Genomic DNA, 6,111 nt, shown 5'->3' on the forward strand with positions numbered 1-6,111 from the left:
CCAAGAGAGGGACAGGAGGGGGGCCCGAGCAGGTAGTTCTCCCTTAATTTCTTAAAAATTAAAAAAATAATAATTTTTTAAAAATTATTTTTAATGCGCCGGAGAGATGGCTCAGTGGAATAAGCACTACCCTGGCTAGGGGAAGTTCCTGAGTTCAATTCCTTGTTCTGCCAAAAAAAATTACTTTTAATTCTTTTAGTTTAATTCCGGTAAACCTCAAGGTACAGGCATGCGAAACACAGCCTCTTGAATCTCAGTGCTCTGACTCAATAGGCTCAGCAGGACCTCAGGTAACATGCACAGCAGAATTCCAAAGGCTCTTTCTCTCTCCGTTCCTGCTATGGGACCGAATTCTCCTGTCTAGTGAAGGAATTCACCTTTCCATGTAGAAATAACAGTTTCGAAGCTATGGTTTGAGGAAAAGAGATCTTTCTCCTCTTAGAACTGATCTCCAAACCCTGAAAGATCTAAGAGCAGAAAGTCTAGGTAAATGCTAGGCCTTTTTGGAAGCTGGGCCTTTCTAAGTCTGCTCCAGTCTCCAGGCAAAAATTGAATTTCTGCTCCCAATTCCTTTGGCTACCTCACCCATTCACCTTTTAATCCATGTTCGGGCCCAGAAAGAACAACCATTCTCCCTGAAATTTCAGCCTCCCACTCCCAGTCCTTTCTAGAGAAACATGGAATAAGATTTTTTTTTCTCCTCGAATGCCTTCAAGGCATGTTTCGCTGGCTGGAGTGTTGTGGGAATCGAACTACAGCAACCTGAGGCTGACAGCTTTGTGTAAGCAGCCACTTAAACAACTCAGCCAGGGCCAGGCTCCTGGCCTTGCTCAGCCCTTGCTCAGTCCTTTCTTCTTAAGGGCCACAATGGGACCTAGCTGTTCCAGGCCTCACATCCGCAGAAGTATGTCACTTTCTTCACCTTAGGATTTCATTTTCTAAGGGTGAATCTCTGGAAGAGAAATTCCCGAGATGGTCTAGACCCTTGGCCAAAGGGGCCATCCTAAACATTTTCCCCTAGAGAGCGCCCAGCAGGACATCCACTTTTGGAGGCCATTAACCGGTATACATTCTATTCCCCTGCTGAGTTATGTTTATAGTCCTTCTCACCTTGCCCATTCCCCGTAAATCATGTTCTATACCCTGTAAAGCCCAAATAATTTTAAGATCACATATAGAAATGAATAGATAAAATGTGTTTCAATTAAAAGGACCCACCCGCTACTTTGTGGTTATAGAGCTTAGATAAACCATGTCCCTAAGACAAAGAAGACATAAGAAAACCTTGGATGGGGTCCCGTTACTTGGAAAACAACTAAAATCACTGAGTTAGCCAAGAAGTTGCCCTTGGCCCTCTTCTTGTTTAAATTCTTGCAAGAGACATACATTCCCAAACCCAAGGCCTCACTATTGAAAGCCATAACAACAGGATGTCCCAGGTCACAATGCCTCGATTTCTTAAAAATGTTCCCGGAATATGACAACCACAAGGTTAGTCCCCCCAGCTACCCCCAGAATTACTCCATCTGGTCATCTGGTATTGTAATCCACCAATTATTTTAAAGGTCAACCTACACTAACCAATGAGATCTGCTTCTGTAACTTGCTTGCTCCCTCCCCATTTTGTGGTTTTTGCCTTTTAAAAATTATGCCTGCTACACTGAAGGCACACTCTGTTCCTGTGTGTTCAGACCGCCCTGTGTGCACGTAGATAATAAAGATTTCCCTTTGTGATTTGCATGAGAGACCGACTCTTGGGGTCTTCCTTTGCGGCAACTCAACCCTTACATTTGGGGGCTCACCCGGGATCATCTCCCATGGCGAAGGACCCCAACAGCCACAAAGCCTCTCAGGGTAAGTACGGATGTGTAATTTTGTCTCTAGTTTCATGTCCTGTGGTTTTGTTCATGAATTTTCAGTTTGTTTCAGGTGGCTGGGAACAAGACGCATGAGTGTTATGATCCCCGTGCTCCTGTGATTCCTTTCTTTGGGTGTTTTTACACCATCTGGCCTTTGAACATTTGTTGAGTGTTTCACACCATTCAACCCTCAGGCGTCTGAGCGATCGCTAGTCTGTCTATTGGCCATGGCTGGCAACGGCACGCGAGAGCTCTGGCTGCCTACAACCAACAGATGTGTCTGGAGGTTGCAAGTCACTCAGCTGAGGGACGCCTCAATGTGATTCCGGATCCCTGGGGTGACCCAGCTGGATCCATCTGTATATGCCCTCTGAACAAGGGACTCTTGTGTGGCCAATAGAGTGTCTTTTGACTAAGTTTTAGTGTTTAATGTCATCTATGTTCGTGTGTCTGGCGCCATAACTTCCTTTTTCTTTTCCTACAGCACCTGCAGCACTTTCATTGTTAATGACTTCTTTCTCCTCAGTAGGATCCCCCTCCTGCCAACATCCTTCACGTGTCCCCGTTTATTTGTTTGCAGCACCCTACACTGTTTTCACCTGCCTCTGTCCCCTTGGACTTCTGTAAAACGTTGGTTATTTTGATAATATGGGATAAGTAACATCTGCTCCTCTCGCCCTTACCCTAGGTCATTGGTCGGAGATTAGGGGGAGAGCACATAATCTTTCTTTGACTGTTAAAAAAGGAAAATGGCAAACTCTATGTTCTTCAAAGTGGCCCTCCTTCCAGGTGGGATGGCCTCCAGAGGGATCTTTTCACCCAACTCTGGTTCAAGCAGTAAAAATCGTAATCTTCCATTCCAGTCACTCTGGCCACCCTGACCAACAACCATATATTCTGGTTTGGCAAGATCTTTGTGAAAATCCACCGGAGTGGGTAAGACCTTTTCTTCCTCCAGCTCTACCTGAACGGGCTACCCTCTTGCCAGTTAAGGCTCAATCTTCACCTCCCGGTCTCTATCCACCCTTACCACCTCCTGTCCTACCAGAATCCCAAACAGATCTGATTCAATTCGATTTAGAGGCTCCTCCTCCCCCTTTATATGCGCCCGCTCCTCCTCCTCCTGTTGCCTCTCCTCAGGCCCAACCTGCCTCTTCAGAATCCTCTTTGTTGGATGACGATGGTGAACCAGCCCAAGGAACACGTGGAGCCCGAAGCAAACAAGCAAAAAGCCCACAAGATGTCGCTGTTACTCTTCCCCTCCGGCCTTATGGGCCAATGATAGACAATGGTCACGGAGGAGAAATGCCAACACTTCAGTATTGGCCTTTCTCTACTTCAGATTTGTATAACTGGAAAAATAACAATCCCCCTTTTTCTGAATATCCTTCCAGGTTAACTGCATTGCTGGAGTCGCTCATGTACTCTCACCAACCCATTTGGGATGATTGTCAGCAGCTGTTGAGTACTCAGTTTACTCAGGAGGAAAGGGAGAGAATCCTCACAGAGGCCAGGAAATTGGTTCCTGGACTGGGTGGAATACCTACCCAGATGGTGAACCTCGTTGATGATGCCTTCCCCTTGTGCCACCCAGACTGGGACCCAAACACCCCTGAAGGTAGGGAGCATCTGTCCGTCTATCGCCAGACTCTTATGGCGGGTCTCAAGGCGGCCGCGTGTCGGCCTACTAATTTGGTTGGCTAAGGTAAGAGAAATTAATCAGGGTCCTGATGAATCGCCCTCAGCATTTCTAGAAAGAATAATGGAGGCTTATCATAGATATACCCCCTTCGATCCTCAGGACGAAGGGTTAAGAGGGTCCATTGCCATGACTTTTATAACTCAATCAGCCCTAGATATCAGAAGGAAACTCCAACGTTTAGATGGGTTACAAAATACAACCCTAAGAGACTTAGTAAAGGAAGCAGAGAAAGTGTTTTATAAGAGAGAGACAGAGGAAGAAAAAGAGATGAGAAAAGAAAAAGAAAGAGAAGAAAGGGAAATGATAAGGGAATAAGAAAGAGAACGAAGACAAAATAAGGAATTAACTAAGATCTTGGCCAAAGTAGTTCAGGGAAATGCAGATGAGAAAAAGCCACGCCACCCTCTGTTAAAGCCCAATCAGTGTGCTTGCTGTAAGGAGATAGGACACTTTATCAAGGATTGCCCTAAGAAACATAGACAACAAGCTCTTGAAGCCCAAAGGCGCCAACCTAATATGTTAGCCCTAGAGGAAGATGATGACTAGGGGTGACGGGGCTTGGTCCCCCTCCCCAAGCTCAGGGTAACCTTTGAAGTGGAGAGGACTCCAATTGATTTTGAAGTATATACAGGCGCGGTATTCTCTGCCTTTCAAAGACCCCTTGGACCTCTGTCCAGTAGGAGGTCCTTAGTTCAGGGGGCAAATGGCAGCAGATATCGGACTTGGACTACAAAGAGTATGGATTTGGGGAAATGAAAAGTACAACATTCTTTTCTAGTCATACCTGAATGCCCAGCTCCCCTCATGGGAAGAGACTTATTAACTAAATTGAGAGCCAGAATAACCTTTGAGCCTCAGGGGCCCCAAGTACTTTTCTTAACCCTCTGGTGAGTCAACCCGTGGCAACTATGCTGACCATAGCCACCGAAGATGAATATCAACTCTATACCCAGCCGAGAGCCCTATCTATTCCTCAGAATTGGCTGACAGAGTTTCCTGATTCATGGGCTGAAACTGCTGGACTGGGACTTGCCATCTCACAACCACCTATAGTAATAACTTGAAAGGCGTCTGCTACTCCAGTCTGCATTAAACAATACTATATAAGTAAAGAAGCTCACCAGGGGATAAAATGACATATACAAAAGTTTCTTGACCTGGGAATATTAATACCATGCCAGTCGGCCTGGAATACTCCTCTGTTACCGGTCAAAAAGCCCGGGACAGGGGACTATAGACCAGTACAAGACCTACGGGAAGTAAACAACAGAGTAGAGGATATACACCCTACAGTGCCTAATCCCTACAACCTGCTCAGCACCCTGAGCCCCAAAAAGACTTGGTATACAGTATTGGACCCGAAAGATGCCTTCTTTTGTCTGTCCTTGCATAAATATAGCCAACCTCTGTTTGCTTTTGAATGGATGGACCCAGAGACGGGAACAACGGGACAGCTGACCTGGACCCGCCTCCATCAGGGGTTCAAAAAGGTCTAAATAGGTGACAAAAAGCATAAAAATACAAAATACTCATATTAATTATAGATGAAAGATTTCCTTCCATGTTTTTCTAATAAAGAGATCTCTAATAATTGACAAATAACAAAATCTGACTAGTCTACCTATAAAATTTCTAAAGCTTGTAATATAGTTACTATAATTTAATTTGACCAAATATTTGAGTGTACTCAATTTTTTTAAGGGTTTATATGTCAATGTGTTTGTGTGTCTATGTTTTTGTGTCTTTCAATGAATATTTCTTCCTTTTTTGATGATCTATTATTAATATTTTTATCAATAGGACTCTGTCTTTTCAATAGATGGACAACATTCATTAAAAATCATTTGGATGCCATTAAAATGAAACCCATACAGGTCCATTATCACAGGCTTGAGATGGCTGAAAGGGAAAACTGCACTGGAATACAAACAGCTTATGATGATGAAGGTCCTGAGACCTCTTAGTTCTCCCACCCTTGGTGAGATGGTCAGGCTAGCCAGAGACGGGTAATGACTGGCATACATGAGACGCCACTCACTGCCTAAGACAGTAACGGGACCTCCTGCTGTCCTAGTCTCCTATGAGGGGTAAGGTTTGAGTTGGGTCCGTGTAGAGGACACCTCAACCTAAGACAGGCACTGACCCCTCAAGGGAATCAGCTTTCTAAAAAAGCCATATTTTATATACATATATAAAAGTAAATGGGGATTTGTTGGAGGCCATTAACTGGCATCCATTCTATTCCCCTGCTGAGTTAAGTTTATGGTCTTTCTCACCTAGCCCATTCCCTGTGAATCACGTGCTATGCTGAAGGGGTTGTACCTTCCCTGTTGCCTAGATACCTGCTGACCCCAACAGCCGAGACTTCCTCATTCCATCACCACCTATATATACCCAAAACCTACCCTAAATAAATGAGGCTTGATCAGAATCTCTGTCTTGCCTCTATTTCTCCTGTCTCCTGTCCTTTGTCCCCTTTAAATTCCCCGCTCCTCCCCCAGGCGACCTTCGTTGACTGACAGGCTGGTTTGGGACATTCCGGTCCCCAAT

General features: G+C 44.9%; 1 pseudogene; it reads left to right on the top strand.

Annotated features, from left to right (window-relative positions):
• Window positions 1-1,817: 1,817 nt before the first annotated feature.
• On the top strand, window positions 1,818-4,625 carry LOC105741329 (annotated as a pseudogene).
• Window positions 4,626-6,111: the final 1,486 nt, after the last annotated feature.

Source organism: Octodon degus, unplaced genomic scaffold (assembly GCF_000260255.1).
Source record: "Octodon degus isolate 3935 unplaced genomic scaffold, OctDeg1.0 scaffold00446, whole genome shotgun sequence".
In the NCBI taxonomy this organism is placed as follows: Eukaryota; Metazoa; Chordata; class Mammalia; order Rodentia; family Octodontidae; genus Octodon; species Octodon degus.